The sequence below is a fragment of the Salvia splendens genome, chromosome 9 (genome assembly GCF_004379255.2).
Source record: "Salvia splendens isolate huo1 chromosome 9, SspV2, whole genome shotgun sequence".
In the NCBI taxonomy this organism is placed as follows: domain Eukaryota; kingdom Viridiplantae; phylum Streptophyta; class Magnoliopsida; order Lamiales; family Lamiaceae; genus Salvia; species Salvia splendens.
In genome coordinates this window covers 33431043-33448873 of record NC_056040.1, presented here as the reverse complement: position 1 = coordinate 33448873, position 17831 = coordinate 33431043, and the positions used below count along the sequence as shown (strand labels likewise).

The window sequence follows — 17831 nt, the reverse complement described above, 5'->3', positions numbered from 1 at the left end:
GTCGTTGTGACTTGATCAAGGCATTTTCTCTTTCACAAAAATATTTGTAACTCCCTGACTTGCAATATTTTAACAGTAAAGTGGCAAGTACGGGGTCGATCCCACAGGGAAGCTGGTGCGTTGAGTGTGTGTTTAGTGAACAGGGTTCGACTGCTGCCACACTTTAAATTGAGAGTTTTAACTACTGGATTAAGCTAGGCGGAATGTAAACTAACTACTGGATCAAGTTACTCATCATGCTAGAAAACAGATAACGGAAAAGTAAACGACAGATTGAAATAAAGACTTAACTATCTAAACATGCTACGAAACTACAAACCAGTTCGTCATTCAACATAATGAATATTCAAGCACTCGATCTGGGATTTCAAAACGAGACTAAGCTGGAACGGTAAACAAGAATTCCGAAAGCAAACAACTTTGATTTTTTATACTCAGAACTCAAAACAGTACTGTGAACATGCGAAATACAAAACAAGAACTATTCTTTACCTACGCAACAACACAGAATTAAACTTAAACAACTAAAACTAGAAAGTAAAAAAGTGAATAAAGCTGAGAAGCTCTCGGTCGAAAACTTGAGACGACGCTGAACAGATTTGGGTTTCTCTGTCGCGCTCCCTTTGGTCGCTCTCCTTCTAACTGACCATTTCTACTCTCTAACCTAGGCTATCTTGGAACGTGGAAGAACGTGGAAACAGGCGAGAACTAAACTAAGGGACCGGGAAAAAGATCTTCATTATGGCGCTGCGTCCTCCATTTATAGGCTCTTCACAACAACCTCCAGCTAGGATAACGACTTCGGCAGCGAATATTCATCCTTGCTGGGATTTCACGCCTCATCAATTGATATGTGCCCTCCTTCTAGAATGCAGTGGTTCTTCAATATCCGAATGAGGATTTGGCTTCGTCCTTGTGCGTTTTATCCATCGATACGTGTCCCCTTTCTGTTTCAAAGCTGTAGTTCTTGATAACTAATTGAGGATCGTTTTCCAGTGCATCAGCCTCACGTGTCCTCCTTTTGGAATGTAGTTGTCCCCCGGCTAACTGCTTGATCACCACCTTGATCAACCCACCCAGTATTGGCCTTTTTCGCCTCCTGCGCCAGCTTGATCAGCTTGGCCTTGTTTTCCTTGGTCAAGCCGCATTCCTACACAATTAATACTTGCTTTGCGCGATAAACTGATCAAGTAGGCTTCATTTTACCCCTAAACCGATGCATGAAATATGGGTTATCACTTAGTCACAGTGGAGCTACCCAGTACTCCAGAGATTTCCCGGGCCCAAAGGATGAAAATCAGAAGCGAGGCCAAATACTACTTCTGGGATGATCCGTATCTATGGAGAATGAGATCCGACCAAGTAATCAGGAGGTGCATTCCAGAATGGGAGCAAAGAGACGTACTGGATCACTGCCATGCATTAGTGTGCGGTGGACATTTTGGTCCAAGGAAGACTGCTCGAAAGGTCCTAGATAGTGGATTCTATTGGCCGACTTTGAACAAAGATACTTATGAGTACTCCCAGAGTTGTAACCGATGCCAGCAGACCGGGGAATTTCCGCTCGTGATGAGATGCCCCAGATCCCAGTGATTGTCTGCGAAGTGTTCGATGTTTGGAGAATGGACTTCATGGGGTCATTCCCATCTTCCTACGGTAATTCTTACATACTGGTGGCAGTGGATTACGTATCAAAGTGGATAGAAGCCAAGGCGACTGTCACATGTGAGGCGAAGGAGGTCACAAGGTTCCTAAAGGAGAATATTTTCAGTAGATATGGAGTGCCAAGGGAGGTCATTTCAGACCAAGGAACGCATTTCTGCAACCGGACGATGGAAGTGCTTATGAAGAAATACGGGGTACATCACCGACTTTCTACTCCGTATCACCCACAGAGCAACGGGCAAGCAGAAGTTTCAAATAGAGAGATCAAAGGGATCCTGGAGAAGACCGTTAACCCGTCAAGGAAGGATTGGAGCAAAAGGCTGGATGATGCACTCTGGGCCTATCGAACAGCGTTCAAGAGCCCCATTGGGATGTCACCATATAGGCTCGTGCTTAGCAAAATGTGCTACCTTCCAGTTGGCATAGAACACAAGGCTTACTGGGCAATTAGAGAGATGCACATGAAGCCTCAGGTCTGTGAAGAGGAAAGGAAGCTGCAACTGCAAGAGCTGGAGGAGTTAAGACTTGAATCCTACAATGTGGTACAAGGATAAAACCAAGTTGTGGCACGATAAAAACCTCCGGGTGAAGGAACTGCAGGTTGGACAGAAAGTACTCCTTTTCCAGACAAGACTGAAGTTGATGCCCGGGAAACTGAAGTCAAAGTGGACCGGACCTTACACTATTGTGAGCCTTAGAGCTAATGGAGCCGTGGAAATTCAGGGATGTACTTCTAACTCTATCCCTTTTCTTGTTAATGGTCATAGAGTAAAGCTGTTTAGGGATGGTCCTGAGCTGTGTGTGGTGGAAGAAGTTCCACTGCGCATGCTCCCCATCATCGCCTAGTTGTCGGAAGGTTTAGGTATTCTTCGGGAATTCTTAGGTCAAGGAAATGACATGAAGTTTGAAAATCTTAACAGAGATCCCATATTCCCAAGAATACTTAAACAGTTTTTGTAAATATTGTGAATATTGTTCTTATGTTTTCTCTAGAAAACCCAAACAAAGGAAAAAATCTTTTAACCAAAAAAATATTTTTGAAATGACGAACGACACCTGGAAGGTCAGTTGAACTTTGAAATGTTTTCTATTAAATTTCCTTTGACCTGGGAGTTTGGAGTTTCGTTCTTTAGCTTAAATTTTTTTAAGTCATGTGGGTGAGGGAACAAGCAGGTACACGGTTGTCAATTTAAGGGGGAAGAATTTTCAAATTTGAAATTTGAATTCAAAATTAAAAAAAAACAAAAAAAAATAAAACTTAAAAAAATAACCCCGTTGCTGAGGGTGTACGTTCGCGCCCGTCACCACGAAGTCGTCCCTCTGCCTCCTTTGTTTTTATTTGTTTAATTTTATTTTTTTATTTCCCCTACCTCCTTTAAAACTTCTCACCCACGCTTGTCTCTCTCACACGCTTTCCATACTTCCGAAACCCTAACTTCAAAATTCCTAATTTTCTATGTGTAAGCTTCCGGCGGTGCCATCACAAATCGCCAAATTCCGATACCATGGATACCCGGAGCGGACAAAGCACTAAAAGAGGGAAAGCTGTAGAAGGTAGAGCAGCGGCAAAACCAGTCCACATTGCAACCCAAATATACCGATCCCCCAACCACATCTACCGCACTTGCAGTCGTGGCCGACCAAGAACAAATCGTGAGATCCTGCAAAAGTTTGGTAGAGGGGTGAAGGCCAGTGCAATCTACGCCCGTCTGGCAGAGGTTTGTAGATCAGGAGAGACAACCACTGTGCCATCTCAGACAACCCCCCTGCAACCTCCTATCTGCGACACACCCGCTCTACACACCGAGTCTACAGAAACAAGAGATCCCGCACAACCACAAATGGCCATGACTCCTGCTGAGGAATTTTCTTCCCCCTTGACGTACACCGATCCTCAGGCGATGATATTACTCCCAACTCCAGATTCGACACATGTAGATGAGATGGGTGGCCATGAGGAGGACAGGGAAGAAGAGATCCACGATGACGGGAACTGGGATGTTTATGGCGAGCCAGATGAGGAAGGAGACGATTTTGCAGAGGATGTGGGTTTAGTGGAGAGTGACGACGACAAAGGAAATGATACAGGAGTGGAGAGTGAGGAGAACGAAGAAGCCGTTGGAGAAGGTGAGGAGACTGAAAAAGAAGTGGTAGAAGAAATTGAAGAAGGGGCTGAGGAACCGGATAGTGAAGGTACTCCGATGTACGAAGGAAAGACACAACGTAACAGACAGATGGATAAAGTAATAGCTGCCACGAGACCGAGGAAATTGAGATCTGACCCTCCGGCACGAGAAGACGAGGCAGAGGATAACACAGACAAAAGCTATGGCACGCTGCGCAATCGTAAGGGGAAGCAACCTGCGATAGCTATGGCCAAAAAACCATTGAGCTATGAGAAGTCGGGCGAACCCACTACCGAGACAATCAAAGTGTCTTTCGCTCAAGATGCCTAAGCGAATGCAGGGAAGATGACGGAGATTCCAAGAACGACGGTACCGAGGAGCCCATTTATTTGCCAGCAGAAGTTATAGTCACAAAGAAACTCTTGGGAAAGATGGCCCATTTCAATGATCCTAAGAAATGCAGAGCGAGGAATGAAGAGGAAGCAGGCTAAGTCAGGGAAAAGCTACCATCCTGAATCCCTTCAAGATATCGAATCGGAGGAAGAGTTCCTCTCTTATATCAACGCCATCGGATTTGAATGGCTGCTGAGCCATAGCACAACAGAGGTGCCGGTGGCCCTTGCTAAGGAATTCTTCACTTCGTTCAAGTTCTAGTCCACCACGGACACTGAAACTGACTCGATATCGTTCCGCCTGTTCAATGTTTACACCACGATGAGCATCAGAGAGTGGTCCTTGAGATTGGGGCTGCTGACTATGGAGGAGGACATCAGCGGGGGTTAGGATGATAGGCAAATTGGTCCCCCTAGGAAAACTCCAGGATTTGATACGCAACAGGCTTGGGAGCTCATCACGCACAAACGTAGATGGCGTTTCAAGACCAGCATATCATGGGGAGTCCACATCACCAACCACCTTCTCCGTTTTGCCCAGATTTTCATCGGCTATAATTTAATGGGGCAGGTCAGTTCCACCCTCACAACACCTGGACTTTATTTCACCTGGTGTAGGCTGAAGGGTGTGTAAGTCCATCTGGGTTATTGGATAGCCACGCCTACCACATGGTTCAGACTCACCCGGATCGCCACCTCTTTACATGCAACTTGCTTGGAGCATTCCTGAAAAGGAACATAGTGATGAAGATCGCTGAGGCAGTCACCGACCTGTCCATATGCGACACCTCAGGGAGCTTTGATCTCCCTTTCTTCTTTAACAAAGGGCTCACCATACTTAAGGATGGCGAGGTCTAATTTCACAAGGGAGGAAGGTGATAAGGCTAATTTCATGCATAGGTCTAGGGGAAAAATTCGTGAATTTACAGGGTCTAACACTTGTTTTAAGCCAGGTGTGTAGAAGGAATCCGCCAGGTCCAGGAAGGGAAGGCGGTAATCACACGCCCGAGGAAACTGGCGGATAAGTGAACAATGTGCGAAAAATTGCTTGACGGAGGAAACCTCGGAGTTGAAGGGTAGAATAGAGATTTCTACGAAGACTCTAGAAGGTTATGTCTGCATCTATAACAGGGAGAAGCATGCACGCTAGAGGGATCTTCTCGGTTGGAGGCCTCGCTAACAGCCTGTAGCTTAGTTCACTTTTCACACACTTGGGTTCTTTTCGTGGGGAGATTCAGGGTGACGCACTTTGGGTTCACATCTAGCTTTTTCACGTTTTCGATTGGGTTGTAACACCGTCCTTCTGTGGGGCGAAGAAACAATTTAATTTCCGCTTTCGTACTTTGCTGATTTCGCCGAGCTTCGCTGTTCGAAGCTCGGACCTCTGGTTGTTTTTACCATTTATTCCGTATTTTATGCGAGTTTTATTTTCAGTTATGTCGATGATGTTGATTTCTGGTTTTGCTGCTATGATCTTCTTGAATTTGAGTTAGTTTACTTGTTTTGGATGCGTTTCACAATTGTTTTCTGAATTTATGCAGGTTGTGGTTGGATCTGGGTGATCGGAGTCTGTTTGTTGATGAATCGGAGAGTTGAGTTCACTGGTGTTGTGGAGATGTTTGTGATTGTTTGAATTCGGAGTTGATCGGGACAGATCTGTGAAAACCGGAGTTATAGAGTTGATTTTGTCTGTTGTTGGGTTCGGATTGCTTGGATCCGGAGTGGATTAAGCATCCGACGTGAATCTGAGCAAGATTGATTAAATTTCATGCCTAGTTTACGTGTTTTCATTTCATTTCGCCTAGTTTACGCAGATCTAATGTATTTCCGGTTCATGGTATGTTTCCAGCATCCAATTCTTTATATTCTGTTCGAATCCAAATATATGCTTTTCTTTCTCAATTTGCGTGCTTGAATCGGTTAGGAAATTTCATGTCGTTGTTAGTTGGAGCATAAGTTTGTTATTTGCAGCTTTGACTGTACTTACTATATTTGGAGTCATGGTCCCCGCCGTTTTATTCTCGCTGTCTAGTCTTAATTAGTTAGGCGTTTACTCAATCTAGGAAGTAAAATGTGTCTCTCAGTATTGAAGTCTGATTCTATTTTCCTTTCCGTGTCCTAGGTCTAGCATTTACATTTCGTGCCTAGGTCTAGAGGTAGTTAAAATTCTCAACCCTTTTGCGTGGCAGCAGCCGCTTGTTTCCAGAGTCTCTAAGCACTACTTCACGAATCCATCTTCGTGGGATCGACCCCGCTTCTCTATACTAATTTATAGTATTCAGGTTGAGGGATTTATTTTTGAAGGGGAGTCGAGTGTGTCCAACGACAAAAACAGTGTTGTTCTCTTGAGTTCCTGGACCTGGTGATCCGGTGGATTTAAGGAGCGTGGTGTCTTGACCGAGCACTTGCTTTAGTTTTCTCTGTGCACACTTGACTTACTTACTATCACTGCTTACAGAGTAACCACCTTCAAATGGCGCCGTTGTCGGGGATGGATGGCGTGCTTTGTGTCACGCTTAACTTCGGAGTTCTGATGGGATCCGGTGCATTAGTGCTGGTATGATCGCACCCATCAACCCATCTGCACATTACTCTTTCATATCGTACGCACCCGTACGCAGGTTCTGATCTCCCACCCTTCAGACGGCCATAACTTTTGAACCGGTAAGAGTTACGGGACCCACAGCATATTATCGCGAAGCTCTCGTCGAACCCCTCGTCCCCAACCCCGAGCAAAGCCCGCTGCTAATGCCGGGGGTGGAAAAAAGGTCGTTTCATGTCGTTTTGGGCACTTTTCGACCTTAAATGCTGCTTTTCGGCACGTTAAAGGCTGTGGGACCCGCTCGTTATCAGCGCGCGAAGAACTTCGTGCCTTTCTTCATCACACTCTTCAACCACTAGCAGGTCATCGATTTTCGCACCTCAGTAAGGGGCAACTGAAATGATGAAAAAAAATTGACGTACTCGCAGAAAGGGGTGCACCACGAGGACTTCCCAGGGGGTCACCCATCCTAGTACTACTCTCGCCCAAGCACGCTTAACTTCGGAGTTCTGATGGGATCCAGTGCATTAGTGCTGGTATGATCGCACCCATCAACCCATCCGCACATTATTCTTTCATATCGTACGCACCCGTACGCAGGTTCTGATCTCCCACCCTTCAGACGGCCATAACTTTTGATCCGGAAGGAGTTACGGGACCCACAGCATATCATCGCGAAGCTCTCGTCGAACCCCTCGTCCCCAACCCCGAGCAAAGCCCGCTGCTAATGCCGGGGGTGGAAAAAAGGTCGTTTCATGTCGTTTTGGGCACTTTTCGACCTTAAATGCTGCTTTTCGGCACGTTAAAGGCTGTGGGACCCGCTCGTTATCAGCGCGCGAAGAACTTCGTGCCTTTCTTCATCACACTCTTCAACCACTAGCAGGTCATCGATTTTCGCACCTCAGTAAGGGGCAACTGAAATGATGAAAAAAAATTGACGTACTCGCAGAAAGGGGTGCACCACGAGGACTTCCCAGGGGGTCACCCATCCTAGTACTACTCTCGCCCAAGCACGCTTAACTTCGGAGTTCTGATGGGATCCAGTGCATTAGTGCTGGTATGATCGCACCCATCAACCCATCCGCACATTATTCTTTCATATCGTACGCTCCCGTACGCAGGTTCTGATATCACACCCTTCAGACGGCCCTAACTTTTAAACCAGAAGGAGTTACGGGACCCACAGCATATCATCGCGAAGCTCTAGCCGAGCCCCTCGTCCTTATACCCGGGGGAAGCCCGCCGCTAATGCCAGGGGCAGAAAAAAGGTCATTTCGAGCCGTTTTGGGCACTTTTCGACCTTAAATGCTGCTTTTCGGCACGTTAAAGGCTGTGGGACCCGCTCGTTATCAGCGCGCGAAGAACTTCGTGCCTTTCTTCTTCACACTCTTCAACCACTAGCAGATCATCGATTTTGGCACCTCAGTAAGAGCAACTGAAATGATGAAAAAAAATTGACGTACTCGCAGAAAGGGGTGCAACACGAGGATTTCCAAGGGGGTCACCCATCATAGTACTACTCTCGCCCAAGCACGCTTAACTTCGGAGTTCTGATGGGATCCGGTGCATTAGTGCTGGTATGATCGCACCCATCAACCCATCCGCACATTATTCTTTCATATCGTACGCTCCCGTACGCAGGTTCTGATCTCAAACCCTTCAGACGCCCATAACTTTTAAACCAGAAGGAGTTACGGGACCCACAACATATCATCGCGAAGCTCTCGCCGAAACCCTCGTCCACATACCCGGGCAAAGCCCGCCGCTAATGCCGGGGGCGGAAAAAAGGTCGTTTTGAGCCATTTTGGGCACTTTTCGACCGTAAATGCTGCTTTTCAGCACGTTTAAGGCAGTGGGACCCGCTCGTTATCAGCGCGCGAAGAACTTCGTGCCTTTCTTCTTCGCACTCTTCAACCACTAGCAGGTCATCGATTTTCGCACCTCAGTAAGAGCAACTGAAATGATGAAAAAAAGTTGGCGTACTCGCAGAAAGGGGTGCAATACGAGGACTTCCAAGGGGGTCACCTATCCTAGTACTACTCTCGCCCAAGCACGCTTAACTTCGGAGTTCTGATGGGATCCGGTGCATTAGTGCTGGTATGATCGCACCCATCATCCCATCCGCACATTACTCTTTCTTATCGTACGCACCCGTACGCAGGTTCTGATCTCCCACCCTTCAGACGGCCATAACTTTTGAACCGGTAAGAGTTACGGGACCCACAGCATATCATCGCGAAGCTCTCGTCGAGCCCCTCGTCCCCAGCCCCGAGCGAAGCCCGCTGCTAATGCCGGGGGTCGAAAAAAGGTCGTTTCAAGTCGTTTTGGGCACTTTTCGACACGTTAAAGGCTGTGGGACCCGCTCGTTATCAGCGCGCGAAGAACTTCCTGCCTTTCTTCTTCGCACTCTTCAACCACTAGCAGGTCATCGATTTTCGCACCTCAGTAAGAGCAACTGAAATGATGAAAAAAAATTGACGTACTCGCAGAAAGGGGTGCAACACGAGGACTTCCAAGGGGGTCACCTATCCTAGTACTACTCTCGCCCAAGCACGCTTAACTTCGGAGTTCTGATGGGATCCGGTGCATTAGTGCTGGTATGATCGCACCCATCAACCCATCCGCACATTACTCTTTCATATCGTACGCACCCGTACGCAGGTTCTGATCTCCCACCCTTCAGACGGCCATAACTTTTAAACCGGTAAGAGTTACGGGACCCACAGCATATCATCGCGAAGCTCTCGTCGAGCCCCTCGTCCTCAGCCCCGAGCGTAGCCCGCTGCTAATGCCGGGGGTGGACAAAAGGTCATTTCAAGTCGTTTTGGGCACTTTTCGACCTTAAATGCTGCTTTTCGGCACGTTAAAGGCTGTGGGACCCGCTCGTTATCAGCGCGCGAAGAACTTCTTGCCTTTCTTCTTCGCACTCTTCAACCACTAGCAGGTCATCGATTTTCGCACCTCAGTAAGAGCAACTGAAATGATGAAAAAAAATTGACGTACTCGCAGATAGGGGTGCAACACGAGGACTTCCAAGGGGGTCACCCATCATAGTACTACTCTCGCCCAAGCACGCTTAACTTCGGAGTTCTGATGGGATCCGGTGCATTAGTGCTGGTATGATCGCACCCATCAACCCATCCGCACATTATTCTTTCATATCGTACGCTCCCGTACGCAGGTTCTGATCTCACACCCTTCAGACGGCCATAACTTTTAAACCAGAAGGAGTTACGGGACCCACAACATATCATCGCGAAGCTCTCCCCGAGACCCTCGTCCACATCCCCGGGCGAAGCCCGCCGCTAATGCCGGGGGCGGAAAAAAGGTCGTTTCGATCCGTTTTGGGCACTTTTCGACCTTAAATGCTGCTTTTCGGCACGTTTAAGGCAGTGGGACCCGGTCGTTATCAGCGCGCGAAGAACTTCGTGCCTTCCTTCTTCGCACTCTTCAACCACTAGCAGGTCATCGATTTTCGCACCTCAGTAAGGGCAACTGAAATGATGAAAAAAAATTGACGTACTCGCAGATAGGGGTGCAACACGAGGACTTCCAAGGGGGTCACCCATCATAGTACTACTCTCGCCCAAGCACGCTTAACTTCGGAGTTCTGATGGGATCCAGTGCATTAGTGCTGGTATGATCGCACCCATCAACCCATCCGCACATTATTCTTTCATATCGTACGCTCCCGTACGCAGGTTCTGATATCACACCCTTCAGACGGCCTAACTTTTAAACCAGAAGGAGTTACGGGACCCACAGCATATCATCGCGAAGCTCTCGCCGAGCCCCTTGTCCCCAGCAACGGGCATTGCCCGCCGCTAATGCCGGGGGTTGAAAAAAGGTCGTTTCGAGCCGTTTTGGGCACTTTTCGACCTTAAATGCTGCTTTTCGGCACGTTTAAGGCTGTGGGACCCGCTGGTTATCAGCGCGCGAAGAACTTCGTGCCTTTCTTCTTCGCACTCTTCAACCACTAGCAGGTCATCGATTTTCGCACCTCAGTAAGAGCAACTGAAATGATGAAAAAAATTGACGTACTCGCAGAAAGGGGTGCAAAACGAGGACTTCCCAGGGGGTCACCCATCCTAGTACTACTCTCGCCCAAGCACGCTTAACTTCGGAGTTCTGATGGGATCCGGTGCATTAGTGCTGGTATGATCGCACCCATCAACCCATCCGCACATTATTCTTTCATATCGTACGCTCCCGTACGCAGGTTCTGATCTCCCACCCTTCAGACGGCCATAACTTTTAAACCGGAAAGAGTTACGGGACCCACAGCATATCATCGCGAAGCTCTCGTCGAGCCCCTCGTCCCCAGCCCCGAGCGAAGCCCGCCGCTAATGCCGGGGGTGGAAAAAAGGTCGTTTCGATCCGTTTTGGGCACTTTTCGAAATTAAATGCTGCTTTTCGGCACGTTTAAGGCTGTAGGACCCGCTCGTTATCAGCGCGTGAAGAACTTCGTGCCTTTCTTATTCGCACTCTTCAACCACTAGCAGGTCATCGATTTTCGCACCTCAGTAAGAGCAACTGAAATGATGAAAAAAAATTGACGTACTCGCAGAAAAGGGTGCAACACGAGGACTTCCAAGGGGGTCACCCATCCTAGTACTACTCTCGCCCAAGCACGCTTAACTTCGGAGTTCTGATGGGATCCGGTGCATTAGTGCTGGTATGATCGCACCCATCAACCCATCCGCACATTATTCTTTCATATCGTACGCTCCCGTACTCAGGTTCTGATCTCCCACCCTTCAGACGGCCATAACTTTTAAACCGGAAAGAGTTACGGGACCCACAGCATATCATCGCGAAGCTCTCGCCGAGCCCCTCGTCCCCAGCCCCGGACGAAGCCCGCCGCTAATGCCGGGGGTGGAAAAAAGGTTGTTTCGAGCCGTTTTGGGCACTTTTCGACCTTCAATGCGGCTTTTCGGCACGTTTAAGGCTGTGGGACCCGCTCGTTATCAGCGCGCGAAGAACTTCGTGCCTTTCTTCTTCACACTCTTCAACCACTAGCAGGTCATCGATTTTCGCACCTCAGTAAGAGCAACTGAAATTATGAAAAAAAATTGGCGTACTCGCAGAAAGGGGTGCAATACGAGGACTTCCAAGGGGGTCACCCATCCTAGTACTACTCTCGCCCAAGCACGCTTAACTTCGGAGTTCTGATGGGATCCGGTGCATTAGTGCTGGTATGATCGCACCCATCAACCCATCCGCACATTATTCTTTCATATCGTACGCTCCCGTACGCAGGTTCTGATCTCCCACCCTTCAGACGGCCATAACTTTTAAACCGGAAAGAGTTACGGGACCCACAGCATATCATCGCGAAGCTCTCGTCGAGCCCCTCGTCCCCAGCCCCGAGCGAAGCCCGCCGCTAATGCCGGGGGTGGAAAAAAGGTCGTTTCGATCCGTTTTGGGCACTTTTCGAAATTAAATGTTGCTTTTCGGCACGTTTAAGGCTGTGGGACCCGCTCGTTATCAGCGCGTGAAGAACTTTGTGCCTTTCTTATTCGCACTCTTCAACCACTAGCAGGTCATCGATTTTCGCACCTCAGTAAGAGCAACTGAAATGATGAAAAAAAATTGACGTACTCGCAGAAAAGGGTGCAACACGAGGACTTCCAAGGGGATCACCCATCCTAGTACTACTCTCGCCCAAGCACGCTTAACTTCGGAGTTCTGATGGGATCCGGTGCATTAGTGTTGGTATGATCGCACCCATCAACCTATCCGCACATTATTCTTTCATATCGTACGCTCCCGTACGCAGGTTCTGATCTCCCACCCTTCAGACGGCCATAACTTTTAAACCGGAAAGAGTTACGGGACCCACAACATATCATCGCGAAGCTCTCGCCGAGCCCCTTGTCCCCAGCCCTGGACGAAGCCCGCCGCTAATGCCGGGGGTGGAAAAAAGGTCGTTTCGAGCCGTTTTGGGCACTTTTCGACCTTAAATGCTGCTTTTCGGCACGTTTAAGGCTGTGGGACCCGCTCGTTATCAGCGCGTGAAGAACTTTGTGCCTTTCTTATTCGCACTCTTCAACCACTAGCAGGTCATCGATTTTCGCACCTCAGTAAGAGCAACTGAAATTATGAAAAAAAATTGGCGTACTCGCAGAAAAGGGTGCAATACGAGGACTTCCAAGGGGGTCACCCATCCTAGTACTACTCTCGCCCAAGCACGCTTAACTTCGGAGTTCTGATGGGATCCGGTGCATTAGTGCTGGTATGATCGCACCCATCAACCCATCCGCACATTATTCTTTCATATCGTACGCTCCCGTACGCAGGTTCTGATCTCCCACCCTTCAGACGGCCATAACTTTTAAACCGGAAAGAGTTACGGGACCCACAGCATATCATCGCGAAGCTCTCGCCGAGCCCCTCGTCCCCAGCCCCGGACGAAGCCCGCCGCTAATGCCGGGTGTGGAAAAAAGGTCGTTTCGAGCCGTTTTGGGCACTTTTCGACATTAAATGCTGCTTTTCGGCACGTTTAAGGCTGTGGGACCCGCTCGTTATCAGCGCGCGAAGAACTTCGTGCCTTTATTCTTCGCACTCTTCAACCACTAGCAGGTCATCGATTTTCGCACCTCAGTAAGAGAAACTGAAATGATGAAAAAAAATTGACGTACTCGCAGAAAGGGGTGCAACACGAGGACTTCCCAGGGGGTGACCCATCCTAGTACAACTCTCACCCAAGCACGCTTAACTTCAGAGTTCTGATTGGATCCGGTGTATTAGTGCTGGTATGATCGCACCCATCAACCCATCCGAACATTATTCTTTCATATCGTACGCTCCCGTACGCAGGTTCTGATATCACACCCTTCAGACGGCCATAACTTTTAAACCAGAAGGAGTTACGGGACCCACAGCATATCATCGCGAAGCTCTCGCCGAGCCCGTCGTCCCCAGCCTCGGGCGAAGCCCGCCGCTAAAGCCGGGGGTGGAAAAAAGGTCGTTTCGAGCCGTTTTGGGCACTTTTCGACATTAAATGCTGCTTTTCGGCACGTTTAAGGCTGTGGGACCTGCTCGTTATCAGCGCGCGAAGAACTTTGTGCCTTTCTTCTTCGCACTCTTCAACCACTAGCAGGTCATCGATTTTCGCACCTCAGTAAGAGCAACTGAAATGATGAAAAAAATTGACGTACTCGCAGAAAGGGGTGCAACACGAGGACTTCCAAATATCGTACGCTCCCGTACGCAGGTTCTGATCTCCCACCCTTCAGACGGCCATAACTTTTGAACCGGTAAGAGTTACGGGACCCACAGCATATCATCGCGATGCTCTCGTCGAGCCCCTCGTCCCCAGCCCGAGCGAAGCTCGCTGCTATTGCCGGGGGTGGAAAAAAGGTCGTTTCGAGTCGTTTTGGGCACTCTTCGACCTTAAATGCTGCTTTTCGGCACGTTAAAGGCTGTGGGACCCGCTCGTTATCAGCGCGCGAAGAACTTCGTGCCTTTCTTCATCGCACTCTTCAACCACTAGCAGGTCATCGATTTTCGCACCTCAGTAAGAGCAACTGAAATGATGAAAAAAAATTGACGTACTCGCAGAAAGGGGTGCAACACGAGCACTTCCAAGGGGGTCACCCATCCTAGTACTACTCTCGCCAAAGCACGCTTAACTTCAGAGTTCTGATGGGATCCGGTGCATTAGTGCTGGTATGATCGCACCCATCAACCCATCCGCACATTATTCTTTCATATCGTACGCTCCCGTACGCAGGTTCTGATCTCACACCCTTCAGACGGCCATAACTTTTAAACCAGAAGGAGTTACGGGACCCACAACATATCATCGCGAAGCTCTCGCCGAGACCCTCGTCCCCATCCCCGTGAGAAGCCCGCCGCTAATGCCGGGGGCAGAAAAAAGGTCGTTTCGAGCCGTTTTGGGCACTCTTCGACCTTAAATGCTGCTTTTCGGCACGTTAAAGGCTGTGGGACCCGCTCGTTATCAGCGCGCGAAGAACTTCGTGCCTTTCTTCTTCGCACTCTTCAACCACTAGCAGGTCATCGATTTTCGCACCTCAGTAAGAGCAACTGAAATGATGAAAAAAAATTGACGTACTCGCAGAAAGGGGTGCAACACGAGGACTTCCAAGGGGGTCACCCATCCTAGTACTACTCTCGCCAAAGCACGCTTAACTTCAGAGTTCTGATGGGATCCGGTGCATTAGTGATGGTATGATCGCACCCATCAACCCATCCGCACATTATTCTTTCATATCGTACGCTCCCGTACGCAGGTTCTGATCTCTCACCCTTCAGACGGCCATAACTTTTAAACCAGAAGGAGTTACGGGACCCACAACATATTATCGCGAAGCTCTCGCCGAGACCCTCGTCCCCATACCCGTGAGAAGCCCGCCGCTAGTGCCGGGGGCAGAAAAAAGGTCGTTTCGAGCCGTTTTGGGCACTTTTCGACCTTAAATGCTGCTTTTCGGCACGTTTAAGGCTGTGGGACCCGCTCGTTATCAGCGCGCGAAGAACTTCGTGCCTTTCTTCTTCGCACTCTTCAACCACTAGCAGGTCATCGATTTTCGCACCTCAGTAAGAGCAACTGAAATGATGAAAAAAAATTGGCGTACTCGCAGAAAGGGGTGCAATACGAGGACTTCCAAGGGGGTCACCCATCCTAGTACTACTCTCGCCCAAGCACGCTTAACTTCGGAGTTCTGATGGGATCCGGTGCATTAGTGCTGGTATGATCGCACCCATCAACCCATCCGCACATTACTCTTTCATATCGTACGCTCCCGTACGCAGGTTATGATCTCTCACCCTTCAGACGGCCATAACTTTTGTACCGGTAAGAGTTACGGAACCCACAGCATATCATCGCGAAGCTCTCGTCGAGCCCCTCGTCCCCAGCCCGAGCGAAGCTCGCTGCTAATGCCGGGGGTGGAAAAAAGGTCGTTTCGAGTCGTTTTGGGCACTCTTCGACCTTAAATGCTGATTTTCGGCACGTTAAAGGCTGTGGGACCCGCTCGTTATCAGCGCGCGAAGAACTTCGTGCCTTTCTTCTTCGCACTCTTCAACCACTAGTAGGTCATCGATTTTCGCACCTCAGTAAGAGCAACTGAAATGATGAAAAAAAATTGACGTACTCGCAGAAAGGGGTGCAACACGAGCACGTCCAAGGGGGTCACCCATCCTAGTACTACTCTCGCCAAAGCACGCTTAACTTCAGAGTTCTGATGGGATCCGGTGCATTATTGCTGGTATGATCGCACCCATCAACCCATCCGCACATTATTCTTTCATATCGTACGCTCCCGTACGCAGGTTCTGATCTCACACCCTTCAGACGGCCATAACTTTTAAACCAGAAGGAGTTACGGGACCCACAACATATCATCCCGAAGCTCTCGCCGAGACCCTCGTCCCCATCCCCGTGAGAAGCCCGCCGCTAATGCCGGGGGCAGAAAAAAGGTCGTTTCGAGCCGTTTTGGGCACTCTTCGACCTTAAATGCTGCTTTTCGGCACGTTAAAGGCTGTGGGACCCGCTCGTTATCAGTGCGTGAAGAACTTCGTGCCTTTCTTCTTCGCACTCTTCAACCACTAGCAGGTCATCGATTTTCGCACCTCAGTAAGAGCAACTGAAATGATGAAAAAAAATTGACGTACTCGCAGAAAGGGGTGCAACACGAGGACTTCCAAGGGGGTCACCCATCCTAGTACTACTCTCGCCAAAGCACGCTTAACTTCAGAGTTCTGATGGGATCCGGTGCATTAGTGCTGGTATGATCGCACCCATCAACCCATCCGCACATTATTCTTTCATATCGTACGCTCCCGTACGCAGGTTCTGATCTCACACCCTTCAGACGGCCATAACTTTTAAACCAGAAGGAGTTACGGGACCCACAACATATCATCGCGAAGCTCTCGCCGAGACCCTCGTCCCCATACCCGTGAGAAGCCCGCCGCTAATGCCGGGGGCAGAAAAAAGGTCGTTTCGAGCCGTTTTGAGCACTTTTCGACCTTAAATGCTGCTTTTCGGCACGTTTAAGGCTGTGGGACCCGCTCGTTATCAGCGGGCGAAGAACTTCGTGCCTTCCTTCTTCGCACTCTTCAACCACTAGCAGGTCATCGATTTTCGCACCTCAGTAAGGGCAACTGAAATGATGAAAAAAAATTGACGTACTCGCAGAAAGGGGTGCAACACGAGGACTTCCAAGGGGTCACCCATCCTAGTACTACTCTCGCCCAAGCACGCCTAACTTCGGAGTTCTTATGGGATCCGGTGCATTAGTGCTGGTATGATCGCACTCATCAACCCATCCGCACATTATTCTTTCATATCGTACGCTCCCGTACGCAGGTTCTGATATCACACCCTTCAGACGGCCATAACTTTTAAACCAGAAAGAGTTACGGGACCCACAGCATATCATCGCGAAGCTCTCGCCGAGCACCTGGTCCCCAGCCCCGGGTAAAGCCAGCAGCTAATGTCGGGGGTGGAAAAAAGGTCGTTTCGAGCCGTTTTGGGCACTTTTCGACCTTAAATGCTGCTTTTCAGCACGTTTAAGGCTGTGGGACCCGCTCGTTATCAGCGCGTGAAGAACTTCGTGCCTTTCTTCTTCGCACTCTTCAACCACTAGCAGGTCATCGATTTTCGCACCTCAGTAATGGCAACTGAAATGATGAAAAAAAATTGACGTATTCGCAGAAAGGGGTGCAACACGAGGACTTCCCAGGGGGTCACCATCCTAGTACTACTCTCGCCCAAGCACGCTTAACTTCGGAGTTCTGATGGGATCCGGTGCATAAGTGCTGGTATGATCTCACCCATCAACCCATCCGAACTTTCTTCTTTCATATCGTACGCTCCCGTACGCAGGTTCTGATCTCCCACCCTTCACACGGCCATAACTTTTGAACCGGAAGGAGTTACGGGACCCACAACATATCATCGCAAAGCTCTCGCCGAGCCCCTCGTCCCCATTCCCGTGCGAAGCCCGCCGCTAATGCCGGGGGCAGAAAAAAGGTCATTTCGAGCCGTTTTGGGCACTTTTCAACCTTAAATGCTGCTTTTCGGCACGTTTAAGGCTGTGGGACCTGCTCGTTATCAGCGCGCGAAGAACTTCGTGCCTT

The 17831-nt window shown here is 49.1% G+C and overlaps 20 non-coding genes across 20 annotated transcripts; all 20 read right to left on the bottom strand.

The window, feature by feature from the left end:
* Positions 1-7156: 7156 nt before the first annotated feature.
* On the bottom strand, positions 7157-7275 carry LOC121749982. The gene has a single exon (XR_006039783.1). It is a non-coding gene; the product is annotated as a 5S ribosomal RNA (ribosomal RNA).
* Positions 7276-7677: 402 nt separating this feature from the next.
* LOC121749981 lies at positions 7678-7796 on the bottom strand. The gene has a single exon (XR_006039782.1). It is a non-coding gene; the product is annotated as a 5S ribosomal RNA (ribosomal RNA).
* Positions 7797-8197: 401 nt separating this feature from the next.
* LOC121749978 lies at positions 8198-8316 on the bottom strand. Its single transcript, XR_006039779.1, has one exon. It is a non-coding gene; the product is annotated as a 5S ribosomal RNA (ribosomal RNA).
* A 401-nt stretch (positions 8317-8717) lies between these two features.
* On the bottom strand, positions 8718-8836 carry LOC121749988. The gene has a single exon (XR_006039789.1). It is a non-coding gene; the product is annotated as a 5S ribosomal RNA (ribosomal RNA).
* A 381-nt stretch (positions 8837-9217) lies between these two features.
* On the bottom strand, positions 9218-9336 carry LOC121749989. Its single transcript, XR_006039790.1, has one exon. It is a non-coding gene; the product is annotated as a 5S ribosomal RNA (ribosomal RNA).
* A 401-nt stretch (positions 9337-9737) lies between these two features.
* LOC121749977 lies at positions 9738-9856 on the bottom strand. The gene has a single exon (XR_006039778.1). It is a non-coding gene; the product is annotated as a 5S ribosomal RNA (ribosomal RNA).
* Positions 9857-10257: 401 nt separating this feature from the next.
* LOC121749983 lies at positions 10258-10376 on the bottom strand. The gene has a single exon (XR_006039784.1). It is a non-coding gene; the product is annotated as a 5S ribosomal RNA (ribosomal RNA).
* A 399-nt stretch (positions 10377-10775) lies between these two features.
* LOC121750011 lies at positions 10776-10894 on the bottom strand. The gene has a single exon (XR_006039810.1). It is a non-coding gene; the product is annotated as a 5S ribosomal RNA (ribosomal RNA).
* A 401-nt stretch (positions 10895-11295) lies between these two features.
* On the bottom strand, positions 11296-11414 carry LOC121749968. The gene has a single exon (XR_006039769.1). It is a non-coding gene; the product is annotated as a 5S ribosomal RNA (ribosomal RNA).
* Positions 11415-11815: 401 nt separating this feature from the next.
* Positions 11816-11934, bottom strand: LOC121749946. The gene has a single exon (XR_006039748.1). It is a non-coding gene; the product is annotated as a 5S ribosomal RNA (ribosomal RNA).
* A 401-nt stretch (positions 11935-12335) lies between these two features.
* LOC121750013 lies at positions 12336-12454 on the bottom strand. The gene has a single exon (XR_006039812.1). It is a non-coding gene; the product is annotated as a 5S ribosomal RNA (ribosomal RNA).
* Positions 12455-12855: 401 nt separating this feature from the next.
* Positions 12856-12974, bottom strand: LOC121749957. Its single transcript, XR_006039758.1, has one exon. It is a non-coding gene; the product is annotated as a 5S ribosomal RNA (ribosomal RNA).
* A 401-nt stretch (positions 12975-13375) lies between these two features.
* LOC121749879 lies at positions 13376-13494 on the bottom strand. Its single transcript, XR_006039689.1, has one exon. It is a non-coding gene; the product is annotated as a 5S ribosomal RNA (ribosomal RNA).
* A 797-nt stretch (positions 13495-14291) lies between these two features.
* LOC121749868 lies at positions 14292-14410 on the bottom strand. Its single transcript, XR_006039678.1, has one exon. It is a non-coding gene; the product is annotated as a 5S ribosomal RNA (ribosomal RNA).
* Positions 14411-14811: 401 nt separating this feature from the next.
* On the bottom strand, positions 14812-14930 carry LOC121749885. The gene has a single exon (XR_006039694.1). It is a non-coding gene; the product is annotated as a 5S ribosomal RNA (ribosomal RNA).
* A 401-nt stretch (positions 14931-15331) lies between these two features.
* LOC121749934 lies at positions 15332-15450 on the bottom strand. The gene has a single exon (XR_006039738.1). It is a non-coding gene; the product is annotated as a 5S ribosomal RNA (ribosomal RNA).
* A 400-nt stretch (positions 15451-15850) lies between these two features.
* LOC121749888 lies at positions 15851-15969 on the bottom strand. The gene has a single exon (XR_006039697.1). It is a non-coding gene; the product is annotated as a 5S ribosomal RNA (ribosomal RNA).
* Positions 15970-16370: 401 nt separating this feature from the next.
* LOC121750012 lies at positions 16371-16489 on the bottom strand. Its single transcript, XR_006039811.1, has one exon. It is a non-coding gene; the product is annotated as a 5S ribosomal RNA (ribosomal RNA).
* Positions 16490-16890: 401 nt separating this feature from the next.
* On the bottom strand, positions 16891-17008 carry LOC121749884. The gene has a single exon (XR_006039693.1). It is a non-coding gene; the product is annotated as a 5S ribosomal RNA (ribosomal RNA).
* A 401-nt stretch (positions 17009-17409) lies between these two features.
* Positions 17410-17527, bottom strand: LOC121749872. The gene has a single exon (XR_006039682.1). It is a non-coding gene; the product is annotated as a 5S ribosomal RNA (ribosomal RNA).
* Positions 17528-17831: the final 304 nt, after the last annotated feature.